This window comes from Ambystoma mexicanum, chromosome 5p (genome assembly GCF_040938575.1).
Source record: "Ambystoma mexicanum isolate Mex_15411 chromosome 5p, UKY_AmexF1_1, whole genome shotgun sequence".
Classification (NCBI taxonomy): Eukaryota; Metazoa; Chordata; class Amphibia; order Caudata; family Ambystomatidae; genus Ambystoma; species Ambystoma mexicanum.
Genome location: NC_090930.1, coordinates 741,483,817 through 741,507,657, shown reverse-complemented (window position 1 = coordinate 741,507,657; position 23,841 = coordinate 741,483,817). Strand labels below are relative to the sequence as shown.

The following is a 23,841-nucleotide window of genomic DNA, read 5'->3' as shown; positions in this document are numbered from 1 at the left end:
CATGCCAGCTGCCCTGTCTATAGAACCTGGCCGTTCGGGGCCTAGGGGCATGAGTGGAAGGGTTTAACCTGCCTGGGTTCTTGGGCATGGTTTCATCATGCCTCAGTTTACAATGGCACTCTGCCTCTTTGTCAGGCTTTAAAGAAGCCTGACTCCTGCAGAGCAAAAGATCTGATTATTTCCTTACATGTTTTGTACGTAAGAATGCGGATGGTGCTCTGAGCCTCCTATGGTGGTTATTAAGCATGGTATACATACCATAGCATGTAACTGTGCCTACAAATGGAACATTTTGTTCATTTATTAGGGAGTTGTGAAAATGGCAAAATCAAATTGCCATTACTGACACAGACCAGCTGCCGCTGTCCGGACATTTCGTCGAAAGACATTTCGTCGAAAGACATTTGGTCGACGTAATTTGGTCGAAAGCCAAATGGTCGATTTTTTTATTTATTTATATATATATTTTTTAGGTTGTAGTTTACGGAAAAAAAGGGGTTTTTAGAAAAAAAGGGGGTTGGGGGGACCCCCCCAACCCCCCCCCCCCCCAAAAAAAATGTGAAAATAAAAAACAAAGCAATTCGACCATTTGGTTTTCGACCAAATGGTTTCGACCAATTGTCCTGTCGACAAATTTTTTTCGACGAAATGTCTGGCAACCCAGCTGCCGACTGTTGCTATTGACAGGAGTTCCAGGTGTATAAACTGAGGAGATCACCAGTTCAATTACCTGTGAACGCATTTTGAAGCTCATTCACAACCAGTTCATGCCCGTTCTCTCCATTTTGGCTTTCTGGCTGGCCGAGGGGCCCTTCAGTAATGTTCTTTGCTAACCATTACACCATGGGCCCCTTGCTGGTGCAACCTGACAGAGTTGTAACAGAAATGAGAATCGAGATCTCATGCATCATTTTAACAAACTCATATTCCTAGCCCACGGATATTATGCAAATGTGGAACTGTTTAGTTGGTTGTTGCGCAATAGCAAACTCTTTGCTTTACAGCTCATTTGGATAGGATTCTTCCTCTGGAGGCATAAGATAAAAGAATATTGCATACATTCTCTAAAAGGCTCTTTTTTTGCTGCAATGACGTTCATCATGTCACTAAGTATGTAGGTTCCATGGTGTAATGGTTAGCACTCTGGACTCTGAATCCAGCGATCCGAGTTCAAATCTCGGTGGGACCTTGGGAATTACTGTGTTTGTTTTCCTCTCAGTGTCTTGTTTTAATAGCAATGACGCTGCTGTGTCGCCCACTTTCATAGCATTATTCCCTGGGTGCATTTGAAAAAAGAAAGATTTTCCATGGATGACGCTCTTTAGCCACAATGAAACCCACCACTTTCTGTGGTGTGAAAGACCCATGGTGTAATGGTAGCACCCTGGAGGTTGAATCCAATAATTTGCATTCAAATCTCTGTAAGAGTTTACCATCAGTCAAACCTTTCCCTTATGGTTTATTGTGGATGTCTTCTTTGAAGAAAGGTATGATCCAACTAAAGTAAGTACATTCACGAATGGGCCCTTGGTCGGTACAAACAGTATTTATACACCTCAGGCCTTTTGTGAATTAAGAAAAGTGTGTTCTTCGTTCTATTTTTCATCTCAAACTGATACCTTCATTTTACAAACATGTAAAGGCTGTTAAGACGCTTGATTAATATCATTGATTCTGAATGTGGTCGCTTTTCATAGGATTAACCCTTTAACAATTTTGAAAGAGAATGGCGATACAAAAGAGCTGCTTTTCCCAAAATGGTATTATTAATGTTGTTGCTGCATCTTCAAGTAAAAAGAGAATCCATTGGGTCACAGATTGAGCATGTTTCTTAACATTGAGTTAAGTTTGAAAATTTCAAATCTTTTATGTATGTTTCCGATGCAGATCTGCCCATCGACTCAGAATGACCTCACTGTTCATACATTTAAAAAAAATGCATAAAGGTTAAGGTGCTAGGCACAAAAGTGGATTTTTATGAAAAGTTATGCCAGAGAGTGAGAGCGAAAATGAATACCCTACACCACTAACCTTATGAATATTACTATCTTTGGCCTATAATTTAAGACAACAAGGAGACAAAGTGTGTTAGAGCAAGAGAGAGGTTCCACCGAGACATGAACTCGGATCGCTGGATTCAAAGTCCAAAGTGCTAACCATTACACCATGGAACCCTTGTTGAGCAGAGCTTCATAAGGGCAATGAGAATATAGGGCACAGTCAAGATTTTTACTGACCTATAGTAACCGTTTACTGATATTATATCGAAGCAGCACTGTTGCTGTTGGATGCTGTGCAATCGCAAAGTATTGGCTTCATGTCTCATTTGGATCAAATTCTTCCTCTGGAGTCTAATGATATAGGAATATTACATATTTTCTCTGATGTGCTCTGTTTTTCCAGAATGAAGTGCATCATGCTACTGAATATGTGGGTTCCATGGTGTAATGGTTAGCACTCTGGACTCTGAATCCAGCGATCCGAGTTCAAGTCTCGGTGGGACCTTGGGGCTGCTTCTCTTTTAGAGTTGCCTTTCATTTGCAGATAGATATAACAGCAATAGCTTTGCTTTACAGCCCACTTTGATGGCAGTCTTCTTTGACCAAAGAATATTAATAGTTTCTGGGGATGACTCTCTTTTGCCACAAAGAAACTGCCCACTCTCATATCTCCAAAGCTCGAAGGTATAATGGCTAGTAAACTGGCTTTTGATCTCAGCGATTTGCATTGAAAGCCCAGGAGGCCCCTAAAATCAGTTGAATTGTTTCCTGATAATTTAGAGTTTATTTCTTCTTTCGAGAAAGGTGTGATCCAAATAAAGTAAGTACATTTAAACAAGGGCACTTGATCAGTAAATGCACTACTTTCTAGAACTCATAACTCTTGTAAGTTATAAAAAGTTTGCTCTCCATACAGTTTGTCAACTCAAAGAATTACATTTTTTACACATTTAATAAGACCATCAAATTGCTTGAAACATAGGAATGATTGTGAAAGTGAATATGATTCACCAAAATAATTGTATAACATTTTTTAATGTTAATAAAATAGGGCTTTTTCCAATCTTTTCACATCAATGTTGTTTCTGCATGTTCCAGTGAGCAGAGAATCTACTGCACATAGTGTGTACATTTTTCTTTTCATAGAGTTAAGGTTGGACATTATTCATCTGTGGAAAATGTTTCTGAGAGATATCTGGGTGCCCACTCTGATTGACCTTAGGGATTGTACATTAACGATATGTAGTTGCATCACTGTATTGGTATCAGGCACCAAAGTGCATTTAAATGTAATGTCGTGCAGAGAGAGTCGACTGAACTTCTGAATATTAACTCTGTTGAATTGTAATTTGAGAAATTAGAAAATGGAGTGTAAGAGCAAGATAACGGTCCCACCGAGACTTGAACTCGGATCGTTGGATTCAAAGTCCGAAGTGCTAACCATTACACCATGGAACCCTTGCAAGATGCACCTGAGAGCGTTGAATCAGAAATGGCAATATAGAGCACATTTACAATTTTTACAGATTCATAGTCCCAATTGACTGATATCATACAAACACAGCAATGTTGTCGATTGACGTTGTGCTATAGCAATCTCTGTGCTTTATAGAGCATGTAGATCAAATTCTTCCTCTTGAGGCATATGATTAAGCAATATTAAATATTGTTTCTGACTGCCTCTGTTTTGGCATAATGAAGTTCAGCATTTGCGGAAGTATTTAGGTTCCATGGTCTAATGGTTAGTAGGCTGGACTCTGAATTTAGTAATCTGACATGTTATAGCTATATTTTGTTTTCCTTTGGGTGTATTGTCATTTTATGCACATAGATTTCCTAGCAGTGGCTGTGATGAATAGTTCAATTTGATAGCAGCTTCCTTTTGAGAATTTGAAAAAAAAAGAATTAAATAGTCTCTCTGGATGACTCTGCTTTGATTTCTATGTGCACATCCCTTTTGCGTTTCAGAGGGATTGACCAACATACACAACAGTGCTTGGAAGACCTCTTCCTCCCTCATGGCATGTAAAGCTAACCTCTCTCCTACCGTGTGTTTTTTTACTTTTTAACTTCCCCTTCCGAGTCATGATCATGTAACTGAATTTACATTTTTAGATTTTAACTGCAGTAGTTGCTTGTTTTTCATTTTTATTTTTTGTGTACGCATACATCCCTTTTTGTGGGGAGGGGGGAGTGATGTCTGTTTACTTATATTAGCTAATATAGGTCATTTTATGTCCGCTTACAATATGTGTCAGGATTTTTTATGTCGTTTCCAATCAATGTCTAATATCAAGTGGTTTGCAGCAGTCATACAAAGGCACGTAACACCCCCAAAACACCTACATAAGTTAGAAATACTCCGGAAGAGTACTCAGTTTATGAAAAGGCGGTGAATCCCAAATAGAACTGTAAATGTAAGCTAGCAAGCAGACTGTGCACCCCTGTTTGGAACTATGACCTGTGTGTTGCCCTCTATTAACAGAACAATGTAACTGCAGCCCATGTCACATAAAATAGAAAGTAGAGATTATGCAAATTAACTCCCAGAAGAGCCTGGTGTCACCCCAAAAGGTGTCATGCTTTTCACACCAAGAAACATCCACACATAGATCCCTGCGAACCTCAAAAACGTACAGGAAACCCTGTCCAGCGCTTTGCTCCCAGAGGAGATAAGGTTGAAAAACCACCCTATGTTAAAAGTGTCCATAATCCATGCCAGCTGCCCTGTCTATAGAACCTGGCCATTCGGGGCCTAGGGGCATGAGTGGAAGGGTTTAACCTGCCTGGGTTCTTGGGCATGGTTTCATCATGCCTCAGTTTACAATGGCACTCTGCCACTTTGTCAGGCTTTAAAGAAGCCTGACTCCTGCAGAGCAAAAGATCTGATTATTTCCTTACATGTTTTGTACGTAAGAATGCGGATGGTGCTCTGAGCCTCCTATGGTGGTTATTAAGCATGGTATACATACCATAGCATGTAACTGTGCCTACAAATGGAACATTTTGTTCATTTATTAGGGAGTTGTGAAAATGGCAAAATCAAATTGCCATTACTGACACAGACCAGCTGCCGCTGTCCGGACATTTCGTCGAAAGACATTTCGTCGAAAGACATTTGGTCGACGTAATTTGGTCGAAAGCCAAATGGTCGATTTTTTTATTTATTTATATATATATTTTTTAGGTTGTAGTTTACGGAAAAAAAGGGGTTTTTAGAAAAAAAGGGGGTTGGGGGGACCCCCCAACCCCCCCCCCAAAAAAAAATGTGAAAATAAAAAACAAAGCAATTCGACCATTTGGTTTTCGACCAAATGGTTTCGACCAATTGTCCTGTCGACAAATTTTTTTCGACGAAATGTCTGGCAACCCAGCTGCCGACTGTTGCTATTGACAGGAGTTCCAGGTGTATAAACTGAGGAGATCACCAGTTCAATTACCTGTGAACGCATTTTGAAGCTCATTCACAACCAGTTCATGCCCGTTCTCTCCATTTTGGCTTTCTGGCTGGCCGAGGGGCCCTTCAGTAATGTTCTTTGCTAACCATTACACCATGGGCCCCTTGCTGGTGCAACCTGACAGAGTTGTAACAGAAATGAGAATCGAGATCTCATGCATCATTTTAACAAACTCATATTCCTAGCCCACGGATATTATGCAAATGTGGAACTGTTTAGTTGGTTGTTGCGCAATAGCAAACTCTTTGCTTTACAGCTCATTTGGATAGGATTCTTCCTCTGGAGGCATAAGATAAAAGAATATTGCATACATTCTCTAAAAGGCTCTTTTTTTGCTGCAATGACGTTCATCATGTCACTAAGTATGTAGGTTCCATGGTGTAATGGTTAGCACTCTGGACTCTGAATCCAGCAATCCGAGTTCAAATCTCGGTGGGACCTTGGGAATTACTGTGTTTGTTTTCCTCTCAGTGTCTTGTTTTAATAGCAATGACGCTGCTGTGTCGCCCACTTTCATAGCATTATTCCCTGGGTGCATTTGAAAAAAGAAAGATTTTCCATGGATGACGCTCTTTAGCCACAATGAAACCCACCACTTTCTGTGGTGTGAAAGACCCATGGTGTAATGGTAGCACCCTGGAGGTTGAATCCAATAATTTGCATTCAAATCTCTGTAAGAGTTTACCATCAGTCAAACCTTTCCCTTATGGTTTATTGTGGATGTCTTCTTTGAAGAAAGGTATGATCCAACTAAAGTAAGTACATTCACGAATGGGCCCTTGGTCGGTACAAACAGTATTTATACACCTCAGGCCTTTTGTGAATTAAGAAAAGTGTGTTCTTCGTTCTATTTTTCATCTCAAACTGATACCTTCATTTTACAAACATGTAAAGGCTGTTAAGACACTTGATTAATATCATTGATTCTGAATGTGGTCGCTTTTCATAGGATTAACCCTTTAACAATTTTGAAAGAGAATGGCGATACAATAGAGCTGCTTTTCCCAAAATGGTATTATTAATGTTGTTGCTGCATCTTCAAGTAAAAAGAGAATCCATTGGGTCACAGATTGAGCATGTTTCTTAACATTGAGTTAAGTTTGAAAATTTCAAATCTTTTATGTATGTTTCCGATGCAGATCTGCCCATCGACTCAGAATGACCTCACTGTTCATACATTTAAAAAAAATGCATAAAGGTTAAGGTGCTAGGCACAAAAGTGGATTTTTATGAAAAGTTATGCCAGAGAGTGAGAGCGAAAATGAATACCCTACACCACTAACCTTATGAATATTACTATCTTTGGCCTATAATTTAAGACAACAAGGAGACAAAGTGTGTTAGAGCAAGAGAGAGGTTCCACCGAGACTTGAACTCGGATCGCTGGATTCAAAGTCCAAAGTGCTAACCATTACACCATGGAACCCTTGTTGAGCAGAGCTTCATAAGGGCAATGAGAATATAGGGCACAGTCAAGATTTTTACTGACCTATAGTAACCGTTTACTGATATTATATCGAAGCAGCACTGTTGCTGTTGGATGCTGTGCAATCGCAAAGTATTGGCTTCATGTCTCATTTGGATCAAATTCTTCCTCTGGAGTCTAATGATATAGGAATATTACATATGTTCTCTGATGTGCTCTGTTTTTCCAGAATGAAGTGCATCATGCTACTGAATATGTGGGTTCCATGGTGTAATGGTTAGCACTCTGGACTCTGAATCCAGCGATCTGAGTTCAAGTCTCGGTGGGACCTTGGGGCTGCTTCTCTTTTAGAGCTGCCTTTCATTTGCAGATAGATATAACAGCAATAGCTTTGCTTTACAGCCCACTTTGATGGCAGTCTTCTTTGACCAAAGAATATTAATAGTTTCTGGGGATGACTCTCTTTTGCCACAAAGAAACTGCCCACTCTCGTATCTCCAAAGCTCCAAGGTATAATGGCTATTAAACTGGCTTTTGATCTCAGCGATTTGCATTGAAAGCCCAGGAGGCCCCTAAAATCAGTTGAATTGTTTCCTGATAATTTAGAGTTTATTTCTTCTTTCGAGAAAGGTGTGATCCAAATAAAGTAAGTACATTTAAACAAGGGCACTTGATCAGTAAATGCACTACTTTCTAGAACTCATAACTCTTGTAAGTTATAAAAAGTTTGCTCTCCATACAGTTTGTCAACTCAAAGAATTACATTTTTTACACATTTAATAAGACCATCAAATTGCTTGAAACATAGGAATGATTGTGAAAGTGAATATGATTCACCAAAATAATTGTATAACATTTTTTAATGTTAATAAAATAGGGCTTTTTCCAATCTTTTCACATCAATGTTGTTTCTGCATGTTCCAGTGAGCAGAGAATCTACTGCACATAGTGTGTACATTTTTCTTTTCATAGAGTTAAGGTTGGACATTATTCATCTGTGGAAAATGTTTCTGAGAGATATCTGGGTGCCCACTCTGATTGACCTTAGGGATTGTACATTAACGATATGTAGTTGCATCACTGTATTGGTATCAGGCACCAAAGTGCATTTAAATGTAATGTCGTGCAGAGAGAGTCGACTGAACTTCTGAATATTAACTCTGTTGAATTGTAATTTGAGAAATTAGAAAATGGAGTGTAAGAGCAAGATAACGGTCCCACCGAGACTTGAACTCGGATCGTTGGATTCAAAGTCCAAAGTGCTAACCATTACACCATGGAACCCTTGCAAGATGCACCTGAGAGCGTTGAATCAGAAATGGCAATATAGAGCACATTTACAATTTTTACAGATTCATAGTCCCAATTGACTGATATCATACAAACACAGCGATGTTGTCGATTGACGTTGTGCTATAGCAATCTCTGTGCTTTATAGAGCATGTAGATCAAATTCTTCCTCTTGAGGCATATGATTAAGCAATATTAAATATTGTTTCTGACTGCCTCTGTTTTGGCATAATGAAGTTCAGCATTTGCGGAAGTATTTAGGTTCCATGGTCTAATGGTTAGTAGGCTGGACTCTGAATTTAGTAATCTGACATGTTATAGCTATATTTTGTTTTCCTTTGGGTGTATTGTCATTTTATGCACATAGATTTCCTAGCAGTGGCTGTGATGAATAGTTCAATTTGATAGCAGCTTCCTTTTGAGAATTTGAAAAAAAAAGAATTAAATAGTCTCTCTGGATGACTCTGCTTTGATTTCTATGTGCACATCCCTTTTGCGTTTCAGAGGGATTGACCAACATACACAACAGTGCTTGGAAGACCTCTTCCTCCCTCATGGCATGTAAAGCTAACCTCTCTCCTACCGTGTGTTTTTTTACTTTTTAACTTCCCCTTCCGAGTCATGATCATGTAACTGAATTTACATTTTTAGATTTTGACTGCAGTAGTTGCTTGTTTTTCATTTTTATTTTTTGTGTACGCATACATCCCTTTTTGTGGGGAGGGGGGAGTGATGTCTGTTTACTTATATTAGCTAATATAGGTCATTTTATGTCCGCTTACAATATGTGTCAGGATTTTTTATGTCGTTTCCAATCAATGTCTAATATCAAGTGGTTTGCAGCAGTCATACAAAGGCACGTAACACCCCCAAAACACCTACATAAGTTAGAAATACTCCGGAAGAGTACTCAGTTTATGAAAAGGCGTCGAATCCCAAATAGAACTGTAAATGTAAGCTAGCAAGCAGACTGTGCACCCCTGTTTGGAACTATGACCTGTGTGTTGCCCTCTATTAACAGAACAATGTAACTGCAGCCCATGTCACATAAAATAGAAAGTAGAGATTATGCAAATTAACTCCCAGAAGAGCCTGGTGTCACCCCAAAAGGTGTCATGCTTTTCACACCAAGAAACATCCACACATAGATCCCTGCGAACCTCAAAAACGTACAGGAAACCCTGTCCAGCGCTTTGCTCCCAGAGGAGATAAGGTTGAAAAACCACCCTATGTTAAAAGTGTCCATAATCCATGCCAGCTGCCCTGTCTATAGAACCTGGCCGTTCGGGGCCGTTCGGGGCCTAGGGGCATGAGTGGAAGGGTTTAACCTGCCTGGGTTCTTGGGCATGGTTTCATCATGCCTCAGTTTACAATGGCACTCTGCCACTTTGTCAGGCTTTAAAGAAGCCTGACTCCTGCAGAGCAAAAGATCTGATTATTTCCTTACATGTTTTGTACGTAAGAATGCGGATGGTGCTCTGAGCCTCCTATGGTGGTTATTAAGCATGGTATACATACCATAGCATGTAACTGTGCCTACAAATGGAACATTTTGTTCATTTATTAGGGAGTTGTGAAAATGGCAAAATCAAATTGCCATTACTGACACAGACCAGCTGCCGCTGTCCGGACATTTGGTCGAAAGACATTTGGTCGACGTAATTTGGTCGAAAGCCAAATGGTCGATTTTTTTATTTATTTATATATATATTTTTTAGGTTGTAGTTTACGGAAAAAAAGGGGTTTTTAAAAAAAAAGGGGGTTGGGGGGACCCCCCAAACCCCCCCCCAAAAAAAAATGTGAAAATAAAAAACAAAGCAATTCGACCATTTGGTTTTCGACCAAATGGTTTCGACCAATTGTCCTGTCGACAAATTTTTTTCGACGAAATGTCTGGCAACCCAGCTGCCGACTGTTGCTATTGACAGGAGTTCCAGGTGTATAAACTGAGGAGATCACCAGTTCAATTACCTGTGAACGCATTTTGAAGCTCATTCACAACCAGTTCATGCCCGTTCTCTCCATTTTGGCTTTCTGGCTGGCCGAGGGGCCCTTCAGTAATGTTCTTTGCTAACCATTACACCATGGGCCCCTTGCTGGTGCAACCTGACAGAGTTGTAACAGAAATGAGAATCGAGATCTCATGCATCATTTTAACAAACTCATATTCCTAGCCCACGGATATTATGCAAATGTGGAACTGTTTAGTTGGTTGTTGCGCAATAGCAAACTCTTTGCTTTACAGCTCATTTGGATAGGATTCTTCCTCTGGAGGCATAAGATAAAAGAATATTGCATACATTCTCTAAAAGGCTCTTTTTTTGCTGCAATGACGTTCATCATGTCACTAAGTATGTAGGTTCCATGGTGTAATGGTTAGCACTCTGGACTCTGAATCCAGCAATCCGAGTTCAAATCTCGGTGGGACCTTGGGAATTTCTGTGTTTGTTTTCCTCTCAGTGTCTTGTTTTAATAGCAATGACGCTGCTGTGTCGCCCACTTTCATAGCATTATTCCCTGGGTGCATTTGAAAAAAGAAAGATTTTCCATGGATGACGCTCTTTAGCCACAATGAAACCCACCACTTTCTGTGGTGTGAAAGACCCATGGTGTAATGGTAGCACCCTGGAGGTTGAATCCAATAATTTGCATTCAAATCTCTGTAAGAGTTTACCATCAGTCAAACCTTTCCCTTATGGTTTATTGTGGATGTCTTCTTTGAAGAAAGGTATTGAAGTGGGAGAATGGAAAACCAGACTCCCGTCCTTCACCTCTCGCGCTTGGCCTAGAGGGTCGCGGCCCAGACACCCGCCACGAGAAGAGTTTGCCCATTTACCAGATGACCAAATACCCTGGTACAGAAACATACGGATGTGTCCATCTGCCTGCCCAACAGCCCGCACTGGCCATGCCGACACCTGCGGCACGGACCAACTAGACTGAAATCTACACATCGTTAGAGATGCCATGACGACCTAGATAACGGGAAGCACCGCTGAACTATTATACACGCTGAACATTTCCACACCAATCTACACGAAGAACATACTCAGTGCTCTGACGTAGGCGACAGGCTTATTCACGGACGTGCATCTTTATTATTTTTACATAGGCTTTTAGAATGCAGAAACGCAAGACGCACCATGAGCTCATATATAACGCTTGCTCACGCTTCTCTTGAAACCCGTTACCATCATGAGAGATATAATGGAAACACGATACTGGCCATGAAACTGTATGCCACTATAACCTAAAGCATCCATGCACTAAATGGATTACTCGTGCACCAGGCCCAAGTAGGCCTCAAGCAAGAGTTCCCGTGGACATTAACAAAGCAAAAGTCAGGTTGCTGAGCCTGCAGAAAGAACCCAGTGGAGCAACCAGCCAAGGTCGTACTGTTGCAAACCCACAGTCAAGAAACAAATCTTCAAAGGCACGATGTTGCAACCTCGCACTCCACGTACCAATGTTAAAATCATATCTGCAAATTAAACCAGACATACAGTGGAAAAACAATATTAATTGTGCAGAATTATGCCTCAAACACGGTCCCTCCCCACGTGACCAAGCCGAACCTGACGAGATGCCAAAACCCAGGAGAGAAAAGGCGTCTGGGTACCTCGCTACGAGACGCAGGCCGACACACTTGAAAGGCTCAATGGACACCTGCTACAGTGGGAACGGTCAGTCTCCCACCTATGAATAAATCCTCACATTGCCTGCACGTACCCATACTGAAACACTGTTGCAACCACAGGTGCACCGTGTGCTGGGAACAACGGTGGTCCCAGGCTGGGGAGCTCACGGATGCACCAATCAGAACATGAGGTTCTTATCTCAGACGTCAGTAACGTTAGCCAATCCTCAGGGGTCTTCATGTAACAATTCTTATGTATCTAATTGTAGGGACAACCCAGATATACCACCTGACTACACCTTAACCACTAATATCATTCTCTATAGGCGTACTATACTAACCCCACCACTCGAGCAACCAATCAAGAGTGGCGATAGGTTCTTTTGGTAACTTTTTGGAATGACGCAAGTAGCGCGTCATAATGTAGTAAAAAGGGCCTGCGAGCCCCACTATTGTGTGTGTGTCAGGACGAACGCGTGCGCTCCTTGACCCATCCCTGCCGTTTGCATAATAAACGACAGAAGTTGCCTTGCTCCTTGTGTGTGCCTCATACTCTGTCTCGATCCGAGATATACACGGGAGGAGTTGGGGCCTCCCTGCCCGGAGGTCTGCGGACGGCCCGGCCGACCCCGGCAGAATTCCCCCCCGACAAGTTGGAGGCACTGCTGAGATCTGTTTAAGATCGACTTTTATTTTTTATTTTTCCAGGCACTCCCGTTGCGGGGAGGCCCGGCGGCGCGGCCCCCTCTGCCGTTGCCCCCTTCTGAGGACTACAGGACCATCGCGGAGCTGCGAGAGGACCGGACTGCGCAATCCGGATATTGGCCCTCGGGAGCCGGTTGAGAAGTATCCCGCCCGCGGTCGGCGAGTGTCCAGACGTGGTCCAGACGAGGGGAGGTGGCGAGCCGCTTGGAGGGGTGCACGCAGTCGAGCGGCCCTGCATCGAGGGAACTTGGTGAGCATGACACGCACAACAAGCAATGCGAAATTGTGAGGGAGGGGGCGGAAGTAAATAAGGGAGGAGGGAGGTATTGTAAAAAGGTGGGGTGAAGGTTTAATTGAGTGATGATAATGGAATGAATGGTAGTGAATTGAGTGCGAGAGAAGGCGGCTAACGTTACGCGAAAGAGGGGGGCAGGGCACGAGAACAACACGTGCAGACGCTCGCAACAAAAAGCTAACGTTAAGCGAAAGAGGGGGGCGGGGCACGAAAACATCACGTGCAGCCGCTCGAAAGACACTGATTGGCCTAAATCGCGACTACGTGTGAGGGTGGGTGTGTGTGGTTTCCTACGATTTGACATTTATCATTCAATGAGTAGATGAGGTTCCCTATTGTTCGAGCAAGAAACTCGATAGGTAGATGAGGTTCCCTATTGTTCGAGCAAGAAACTCGATAGGTAGATGAGGTTCCCTATTGTTCGAGCAAGAAACTCGATAGGTAGATGACGTTTCCCTGTGGGCGGTGGCTAGTTACGTAGTTGCCCAAAACGGAAGATAATTGGCTGGTTAAGCCCTCCTGTTGAGGGGCGTATCACACGCGAGGCGACGCAGCGTGCGCAGTCCGGTTATAGTATTGATGAGATTACCTTGTTCCAGGAGAGACAGGAAGACAGCTGTAGGGTTAGCGGGGTAGATTGCAAGTGTATTTTGAATTTAAAGAACATAACACGAATATACCAGTAGTTCGAAGAAATAGGTGACGTCACCAGTAGGGATTTAGTAAGATATCGTGAACACAAGAAGCTTTGGGTTTGACATTGGTGGGGAAGAGAAACATGATAAAGGAGCGGACACGGAGATAAACGATAAACGAGTGGATCAAAGAGGAGAAGGGGAAGGGGGCGTGGCTGCGCACGGAGAACGCCGGCCACGGCAAGTGTAAAGGTGGGAGGAGAACGGGGAAAAAGGACGACTGTGTAAGATCGTCGTAAGGGGTACGCAGCTGCAGGGGGCTGCGTGCGCTTCGGCCGCAGGGGGCCGTAGGGGAAGGAATATAATATAACATCATAAATATATTTGTTTTATAATATTTTTTTTGTGTGATTATTATCATTGCATAATTTGTCAAAGGATTGTCGTAAGTCCCCACACTTGCGGGGCAAGGTAAGCAATAAAAGGTTGTATGTTGCAAACTGGTAGCAAGGGGAAGGGTAAGAAAGGGTGCGCTAGTATGTCAGACGGGAGAGGGTTGGGAGGGTGGGGGAATACCCTCACTACCCCACTACAACATATATGCACCACACTGCCACCACATAGGGAGAAGTTAATTAAGTACAGCATAGAGTGGACCCAGGGGACGGACAACAAAATGTTGACACCATGGCCGCCTAATGGTAGCTTTGACCCATATGCCCAACATTCACTATTAAACCATCTGCACAATACATACAAGGGGAAGAAGTTGGCAAACCATGTGGAGGTGTTTAACTTATGGAGGATGTTCCAGGGGTCTAGACCAGGACCAAATGGAATGTTCACTATGGGGGAAACACCGGAAGAAAAGGAGATTAAGAAAGAAGGAACGGATGGGGAAAAGGAGAGTGAAGGAACAAAGAATATGGGGAATGAAAAACTGGGTGGAGGAAAGGTTGATAAATTAGCTGACATAAAACAGGAACCGAGCAATGAGATACCCTTAACACCGGGAGTGAAAACAGAGGGGGGAGGGTTGTACCCTTTAAGAGAATTAGGAGAAATAAAAGGACAGTTAAGGGCGGCTGAAGGATACTCAAACCCGGCATACAGCCCTCCACCATATGTGGCTCATGGAAAGATACCAATGGGGGACGGGAGGAGAGAAGAGCAGACTGTAGAGATAGGAAACGATGAGTGGGTAGCTGCACAGATATTGTTGAAATTACGAGGATCACTAACTGGAGAGGAAAGGGAGGCGGTAAAGAGAACAAACGAGGATAGTGAAAGAGAGAGTGAAATGAGGGGAGAGGAGCTGCTACGGCAGAAGGAAGAGATTTTGGAGGAAAGATTAGCTAAACTAAGGGATGAGCAGAATGAACTGATAAAACAACTTGAGGGGGAGGAAAGAGAGAGAGTGAGGAAAAGGAAAGAAGATAAGGACGAATTGGAAAAATTAAGGGAGCAAAGTGAGGAGAGAAAGAGGGAAGCTGTAAGGGTAAAAGCAGCAGCAGAAAGGGTATCAAGAGTAGTGATGAGAGAGAAGAAGAAGGAAGAAGAAGAAAATGAAAAGGAAATGGAAATATGGAGGAGGAGGATAATATCAGAGACAGCTAAAAAATATGAAGAGGGGAAGGTAATAGAGAGTATAGTAGAAAGAGAAAGGGTGAAATGGGAAAGGAGGAGAGAGGATGAAAGGATATTGGAACAGATGAGCAACGAAGTAATGGAGGAATTAAAAAGGAAAAGAGAGGAAAATAGTAGGGAGATGGAGGAGAGGAGTGAAGGGGAGAGAGAAGAGAGTAAGAGGGAGAGTGAAAGATGGGGAGAAGTATATAAAAATAGAGAGGTAGCAACAACGTCAGCACTAAGGGGAACAGGTGGTAACAACGGAAAGGAAGAGGGAGACCTAATAGACTTAAAAACTGTAACAATAAAAGGAAAAAAGGCAGAGTGGGGGGCGCAATTTATGAATGATTTTTGTAGTGAGGATGGAAGGAAGAGTGAAAGGGAAAGCTTAGATAAGCTATACCTCACTAGAACAAACATAGATTCGCCATGGGTGAGTAGAAGATGGGAGGAGCTGGAGAGAAGTAAGGAGGAAGTGAAAAGAATGGGAGAAACACAAACTAACGAACACACGCCACCGACGCTCACCAACCAACACACGCCACCCACATCACCATCACGCTCTCTAACGCCACACCCCACATGTTCAACAACTGCACGCTCTCTGCACAGAATAAAGCTCGCACCCTTCATGGACGAAGTTACACCTTATGCATGTCGGCTTAGGGACCTCCCTAGTCGCAGGCAAGACAGGCAAACAGACGTGCCAATATTGAACACAGGAAAGGATGAAAAAAGGGGAAAGGAAGAAGAGGGAGGTAGGAGAAGAGGTAGTAAGGAAGGATTTGAAGTAGTAAAAGGAATGGGGGAAGAGGAGGGGTGTGAAGAGTTAACATCATGGAGCATAAAGGATGACACAAGACAGAATGTAATGCCACTGCTGGAGAGAGGAGGGGTTAGACCACAATATGTACCTTGGAAACATACGGATAAGGAAAACATAAAATGTAGGCTCCCATCATTAAGTGGAGGTGCGGGTAAATGGATATATGAAATGGAAAAACACACCGCAGGACAGAAACTAGCAGTGGGAGATGTTAAGGGCCTGTTAATATCAATATTAGGGGATAGAGCGGATGACATTTGGAAAAGAGCGGGATTCCATGGGGTAACAATAACAAACACATCGCATGATGGGGCACCATTTGCAAACTGCAGACATGCGCTATGGCAGGCACTAAGAGTGCAGTACCCAGACACATCAGACATAGGAGCCATTACTTCCCGTAAGATGGGTGAGAACGAGGATCCTGTTGATTATATCCAGGATATTCAAGAGAAGTGGCGCATGGAAACTAGAGAACAATGGGACAAAACACCAGCCATATTTTATCATATACTAGTACAAGGGCTCCCAGAAGGAGTTCAGAGACAATTAAAGAAAGTAGTGGGGATGGAAGCAAAACCATGGCCGGAAATACAACTGACTATAGTACATCACTGTAGAACATGGCAAGGAAAAATGAAACAAAAGGAAGAGGACAGGAAAACAGAAGAGGCCAAATTAGTACAGAAAAAACTTACTAAATATACCATGGAAGGGGCACTAATAACTGCGCCAACACCAATGGCCCAAAGCCCAACGCAAGTAGTGGCTGCACAAAATCCAGCTCAAATAGCGCCTCCACAAGAGGTAATAGAGCAAGTGCTGCCTCTGCAATCACACGCACAGAACATGGGAGGAGGGTACCCAATGCAAGGAGCTGGGTATTATAATTATAATAGAGGGAGAGGAGGGTTTATGAGGGGAAGAGGATACGGATATAATACCCAACAACAGGCTGGGGGACTCAGAAATAACTACCAGACAGGGCAACCAGTATACCAGGACAACACAGGGAACTTCCCATGGCAAAACAGGGAACCACCCGTGTGTTGGAGCTGCGGACTATTAGGACACATGTCACGTACATGCAGGGTCAGGCCAGGAACACCAGCATGGAACGAACAAGCACAACATAGGACATCACAAGAACAGCAGGGCATACAACCACAGCAGATGTCACCACAAGGGAGTGACCAACACTATTCCCTACCACAACAACAAATAAAACAATACCTGCCACAAGTAACTGGTGCAGCGTTAATACAACCACCACCACAACCTGAACGAACGCAATTGGGTGGGGTGACGGTGTTGGGGCACAACCCTTACACAGGGAATGGCCAGTCATTGTACCCCCAATAGGACAGCCCACAGACGGCCTTGGTGTGTCCCATCCTGTCAGTAACACCTAATAGTGCGGAGGAGCCACGCATAGAGGTAACGATAGGTGACAAAAAATTATCATTCCTTGTTGACACCGGGGCGACCCGGTCTTGCATAAGGGAAGGTAAGTTTAAGATGTCAGGCGAAGCCATGAACACACAAGGGTTTTCTGGGGCTAAAGGGTTGGTTCCATTTACTGATAACGTTCCGCTATCTATTGGAGATTACGATCTGTCAGTACCACTTTTGTATTATAGTGCCTCACCAGTAAACATACTGGGGAGGGACATAATGAACAGATTAAATATGACGATCTCCTTTACAGAGAATGGCATAATTTGCTCTACTCCAGGGATTAACATGCTTGCAGCACGACAGATTTTGCAAGCATACTGTGGACAGATAGCGATCAGGGCGGAGCCGGTAGACGGCGAGCTATTCCAGTACGGAACAGACATGGCATTTGCATGGATGCCAGGGATAGGAGGGAAAATATGGAGGAGACCAGCAGCCTATCTATTCCGACCAGAAACACCAGCTAATGAACTGGAAGGGAAGGTCATTGCAGTGGACATTGAGAGCATTATTGCAACAGCTGATTATGTTGCTGTGCACGCCCAAGATAAAGAAGGGAGAGCATGGAGGGCGGTGATAGCACTAGCAGAAGGATGTAGGCTGACCCAGGTGTCAGATGAAGAGTTGTTTTCAGAAGAAAAGGAGGAAAATGAAATGGTGTTCATGATGAGTGTAGAAATGTGGCTAACAGTGGCTCACAAACAAGTGGCACAGAAAATTGCAATGGCACTTGAGGCACCCGCTGGCACACCAGTCCCATTTTTTAAAGAAGATATGTCAAAGGTGCCAAAATCATTATGGACTATTAGCCCTTATGATGTAGGATGCATTAAAAGCATAGGGGGTGTAAAGATAAAATTAAAAAAGGGTGCCATACTACCAAGAGTGAAACAATACCCATTGTCAAGAGAGGCAGATGAGGGCATATACGAAACCATAACAGCCCTTATAAACAATGGCATATTGGTCCCCTCAGAATCCCCATGCAACACAGCTGTGTACCCGGTGCGCAAGGCTAAAGGAGGGTCTTGGCGGTTCATACAGGACCTCAGACCGTTGAACAACATAGTAGAAGCAGAGTATCCAGTAACAGCAAACCCGGCCACAATTTTGTGTGGCATTCCAGCAGAAGCATCACGGTTTACAGTGATTGACCTTAAAAATGCTTTTTCTCAATACCATTACACCCAGACTCACAAGACTTGACAAGCTTCACTTACCGAAATAGGAAGTGGAAACATACCAGATTACCACAGGGATATTGTGAATCACCTTCAATTTTCAATAGGGTAATACAGATGGATTTGGGTAACGTTGAGTTGGAAAGCACAGTGTTACAGTATGTGGATGACATAATAATTTGCAGTACAAATGAAGATAAATGTAGAGAGGACTCATTAAAAATGTTGACGATATTGGCTGAAAAGGGGTACAAGGTAGACATGGAAAAGATACAATACTGTCAGGAACAGGTACTTTACATTGGCCAACTGATATCACAATATGGAAGAAGGATTGCACCACAAAGAGCACAGGCAATATCAGGCACTCCCGTGCCACAGACTGTAAGAGAACTGCAGCAATTTCTGGGACTGTGCAACTACTGTAGAGCATGGGTATTTGATTACAGCTCTTACATAGGACCCCTGCTTGAGGGTTTGAAGGAAGCAAATAAAGGGGAGAAAAAGTTGGGATGGACTATGGAAATGAAGGAGGCATTTGATGAATTAAAAGAAGCAATATCAACTGCTCCAGTACTAGCATCCCCAGACTATGAGCGACGATTTTTTATATTTTCACATTGCGACTCAGCAGTAATGAAAGCAGTATTGGCCCAAAAGACTAGCATGGGCTATAAACCAGTAGCATTTTACAGCGGTCACTTAGATCCAATAATGTTAGGACAATTCTCTTGCGAACAAGGTCTTGCTGCAGCTGCATTTGCAGTAGAAAAAGCATCATCAATAACTATGGGGTGTCCAACTACACTATTTGTAGAACATGCACTATTTGCGATATTGAATAAACCTAAGTCCACACTGACGACACAGAGGGCAACAGGTTATGAGATTATTTTGTCCAAAGCTGAACTGGCAATTGTTAGATGTAGCACGGTTAACCCTGCAAGGTTCCTAGCAGAAGTAATTGAAGAGGGAGATTACGCCCACGACTGCACCCAAGTAACTGAGATGTACTCATGTACTAGGAAAGTTGAAGAAAACGCACTAGAGGGAGGTGAGCTTTTGTTTATTGATGGGTCATCAACTATTGATCAAGGAGACGGGATAAGGAGGACTGGGGCAGCAGTAGTACAAATGATGGAAGCGCCAGTGTGTGTGGCTATTAAGTGTGTACAATTACCACAGCATTACTCTGCTCAAGCGGCGGAACTGGTTGCACTCATATTGGCACTAAAGGAAAGTTTTAATAAAAAAGTTACTATATATTCCGACAGTGCATATGTTACATCCACTGTCCACTCAGGGCTATCAAAGTGGAGAAGAAGAGGGTTTAGGAGAGCTGACGGCACTCCAGTACAACATGCCCTCTTGTTGGCTGAACTAATTGAAGTAATAAACGATCCCCAAGAACTAGCCCTAGTAAAATGCACAGCACACACCAATGGAGAAGACTATATATCAAAAGGAAATGCAGCAGCAGACGCACATGCAAAATATGCTGCATATTTTGGTGAGATATGGAACCCCACAGACTCACAGAGAGGGAGAGGGAGGGGAATAGCGAGGGAGATGTTAATAAAAGAAGGGTACACCCATCTCCCAGCCACCCAGATTATGGAGTTACAAGCGGCTGCACCAATGGCCGAAAAAGAAGTATGGGTGAAAAGAGGATGCACAATGTCACCAACCGACGCACTATGGCGCCAGGGTGGCACTGGGAAAGTTGTAATACCATTGGCATTGTTAAATACCGCCTTGAACCAATTACATCACCCTGCCCATACAGGCAAAGAAATAATAGCAGCACGAATTAGAGAAGATTGGTTCTGTCCCGAGTTAACATCCCATGTGTCAAATTTTATCAGCAATTGCCTTACATGTCAACAGTTCACGGCCGGTCATACTTTAAAAGTGATAAGAGGTACCATACCCCGACCAGAAGGACCTTTTCGGCACCTCCACATTGACTATGTTGATATGATCAACATTTGTCAAGGCAATAGATACATGATAGTAGTAGTATGCCCATTTTCTAGGTGGATCGAAGCAGGGCCCTGTTCACACCCTGATGCGTTTAGAGCAGCCAAATTTATAGTAAGGGAGGTATTCCCCAGGTGGGGAGTGTGCGAGGTGTTAAGATCAGACAACGGACCCCATTTCGCAAATGAAATGTTCCAGCATATCACATCCCTACTGAACATTAAACACAAATTTGCATGTGCGTACCACCCACAGGCCAATGGTGTATGTGAACGCCTGAATGGCCTATTGAAGGAGGCAATTGCTAAAATACAGCAAACAACAAAGAAAAGTTGGTTGTATTGCCTTCCGTTAGCACTGTTCGAACTTAGAAACAGGCCAGGGTCCGACCACCACCTCACCCCACACGAGGTGGTTACTGGACGCCAAATGCGCCTTCCCCTAACACCAACGTCAAGGGCATTCACCGACCAAGAAAGTTCTGCGAATGTGTTAGGTGATGAAATGTATCAATATGTGTCTTCTTTGATTACTAGCGTTGTGTTTGTGTCTCAACAGCTCGAGCGCACACGGGGCGGGTCCACCAGCAACCAAGAAATAGACGAAAATACAGAATTGGAAAAGGAGAACTTGTGCAAACTTGCCAAAGGCGACCACGTACTACTTCGAAATTTTAATAGAAGGTGGAACCAGCAGAGGTTCACTGGCCCCCATTTAGTAGAGGACGTATCAACAAGAGCAGTAAAACTAAAGGATAAGCGTGCGTGGAACCACCTGCATGATGTAAAAATCTACAAACTGCAGACCCGCCCCAGCGCCAACGACAGGTCCATTGGAAAAACGCCAACAACATCCCCGGCAGCGGAAGAAAACACAACCACAGACAACGACCCAATTGTTCCCTCGGAGAGAATAACGGACGAAGAAGGGGGCGATCCCCACACTGCCCACCCCATGGTCACACGTTCAAAGAGTAAAACTGCTCCCGCCATCTGAGCAAACCCCCCCCCCATTGACTACTAAATACAATTGTAATAAAAACTAAGGACTTCGCTTGCACCAATACACATGTAAACACGTGAATGTTCTCTTTTTCTCTCGCACATACAGGAGCTGCGTAATATTGTATTGTTAAGAAAAGTTATCTAACAAATTCAGTGTGCAGGCGTAGATGGTGCTGCCAGACGATAGTTACCCAGAAGAATTGTCACACCAATTTGTATACGAAATAAAAAGGCCAACATACTTAAAAAAGAAAAGGGTACGTGTATACTACACGGCCTTCCTCCTGGCCATAGAAAATTACATGCCCCACCTCCGCCCATACTTGCCGGTCTTGAGAGACCGATCACTTAGAGTAGCGTGGGAGCAACTCTTCACCTGGGCACTGAATGACTATTTGATAGGGAGAGCTTAATGAAACAAAACTAACATTTAATAACAAGCACTTTTTGAGAATTTTTAGGCGGGCAACTTTAACGTCGCAAGAATACGCTGCCAGGACTGCAGCAAGGTAAGAGCAAAAATGTCGGTGAGGTTAGAATATGTAATAAAAATAATAGGGATTTTTATGATCACCGGAGTTTTGGCTGCCTCTGTATGGCAGTACAGCTATGCTATGAGTTTTTTTGCTGCACCCAAACCTAATGTACCCCACCTCCCTGCTGCAACAGGTGTTACGTCAGGTGGTAACAGTAACAATGAACAAAAGCGAAATAAAGTTAAACGCAGCACATACTCAGACAATAAAGGTATTGATAATTATGTACAAGATTCAGCACACGTCACAAACAACATATGGTACCAGCACATGACCCGCATTGGTAAGCAGACAACTGAGGATAGCTGTTACGTTTGCTCATTAATACCATACGCCATGAGCGCTTCACGAACATTTGTTGCCACAGAAATAGATGAAAAAACAGCACAGTGCATAATATATTTGGCCCTGTTCCAAACGAAAGGAAGATTCCAAGGAACAGTAGTGCACATGACATGGAAAACACGAGACTCATACCCATATGAAAACAACTTCCTCAAGACCTATCTGAGTTATCACAAGACCAGTTTACATGCTGAAGCATTCAGATACATAACAAGTGGCCCTGAAAAAGGAGAAACAAAGAAGGTAACACTGCAGTATCTACCATGTGATTGGTACGCCACGGAAGTTCCGGGTAAACAAGGATGCTGGGAGAGGCCATTACTGACGATAACAGGAAAGGTGTTCCTGGGTACCAGCTGGGAGATAGGAGTGGTTGGCAGCAACATGGTAACAAAAGAAACTATCTCAACCATCTAAACACACAATCATCGATGTTGGACGACATGGATCAAGTACGTACCAATGCTCACGTGGGTAGAAGAAGATGAAGACCCGATAACTATATTACCATTGACTGCGCCCAAAGTATGTTACCAGCATAAAGGAGAGGTGGACGTGGGATATAACACCAATTGTGCAAGTGTGATGGAGTTACCTGAGGGGGGAGCGGGAACAGCAGTAATAATGGACCATTATTGGGCCTGCGGAGAAAAGGCATATCATACACTGCCTCCCCTGTGGAGTGGTGTGTGCACAATGGTACACGTCAATGTACCATCACTAGTGGTACCTAAGAAGCATGTCGATGTGGCGAAATTTCCGAAAATGGATGAAGGAGACAGGAGAAGAAAGAGATCTGCACCACTCCAGAAGGAGCAAGAAAACAGGACAAACAGCAATGATACTGTCATAAACAGGAGAAAAAGACAAGGAGAGCCATTAACAGGAAATTATCTGTGGGGAAGGTCGGAAACGGAACTAACATCAATACCGCCAGAACACAGACTATTCAGCAGAGCAGCAATGTTCTTCTCCTCAATAATACATCCGGGACTGCAGGCATACGCAAACGCAAAATGGCTGCAAATAACCAGATGGGAACTAATGATGACCATAAATTCGACAGTAAATGGGTTTAACGCAATTAAAGAGGAGCTGCGAGCTGTAAGGATGGTAGCACTACAGAACAGATATGTATTGGACCTTCTCACAGCAATGGAAGGAGGAGTTTGTGCAAAGATAGGACAATCATGCTGCACGTTCATACCTGCCAACGATGCCGACAATGGTACACTAACAGAAGCAGTTTCACAATTGGCCCAGATGCACTCCAAAATGATGGACGAAAGTAACGGCGTAAACAAGGATAAAAGCTGGTTTTCACTATTATGGTCATGGATGCCATCTTGGCTGTCAGATGGACTGAAAATAATAGTGGGATGTGCTATTTTGGCTGGAGCTGCACTGATAATAATTAGATTTTGGAAAGCCCGGAA

General features: G+C 43.2%; 9 non-coding genes across 9 annotated transcripts; 5 read left to right on the top strand and 4 right to left on the bottom strand.

Annotated features, from left to right (window-relative positions):
• Positions 1–1,117: 1,117 nt before the first annotated feature.
• TRNAQ-CUG (transfer RNA glutamine (anticodon CUG)) lies at positions 1,118–1,189 on the top strand. The gene has a single exon. It is a non-coding gene; the product is annotated as a tRNA-Gln (tRNA).
• A 913-nt stretch (positions 1,190–2,102) lies between these two features.
• Positions 2,103–2,174, bottom strand: TRNAQ-UUG (transfer RNA glutamine (anticodon UUG)). Its single transcript has one exon. It is a non-coding gene; the product is annotated as a tRNA-Gln (tRNA).
• Positions 2,175–2,433: 259 nt separating this feature from the next.
• Positions 2,434–2,505, top strand: TRNAQ-CUG (transfer RNA glutamine (anticodon CUG)). Its single transcript has one exon. It is a non-coding gene; the product is annotated as a tRNA-Gln (tRNA).
• Positions 2,506–3,386: 881 nt separating this feature from the next.
• On the bottom strand, positions 3,387–3,458 carry TRNAQ-UUG (transfer RNA glutamine (anticodon UUG)). Its single transcript has one exon. It is a non-coding gene; the product is annotated as a tRNA-Gln (tRNA).
• Positions 3,459–5,827: 2,369 nt separating this feature from the next.
• Positions 5,828–5,899, top strand: TRNAQ-CUG (transfer RNA glutamine (anticodon CUG)). The gene has a single exon. It is a non-coding gene; the product is annotated as a tRNA-Gln (tRNA).
• A 913-nt stretch (positions 5,900–6,812) lies between these two features.
• TRNAQ-UUG (transfer RNA glutamine (anticodon UUG)) lies at positions 6,813–6,884 on the bottom strand. Its single transcript has one exon. It is a non-coding gene; the product is annotated as a tRNA-Gln (tRNA).
• Positions 6,885–7,143: 259 nt separating this feature from the next.
• Positions 7,144–7,215, top strand: TRNAQ-CUG (transfer RNA glutamine (anticodon CUG)). Its single transcript has one exon. It is a non-coding gene; the product is annotated as a tRNA-Gln (tRNA).
• An 881-nt stretch (positions 7,216–8,096) lies between these two features.
• On the bottom strand, positions 8,097–8,168 carry TRNAQ-UUG (transfer RNA glutamine (anticodon UUG)). Its single transcript has one exon. It is a non-coding gene; the product is annotated as a tRNA-Gln (tRNA).
• A 2,364-nt stretch (positions 8,169–10,532) lies between these two features.
• Positions 10,533–10,604, top strand: TRNAQ-CUG (transfer RNA glutamine (anticodon CUG)). The gene has a single exon. It is a non-coding gene; the product is annotated as a tRNA-Gln (tRNA).
• Positions 10,605–23,841: the final 13,237 nt, after the last annotated feature.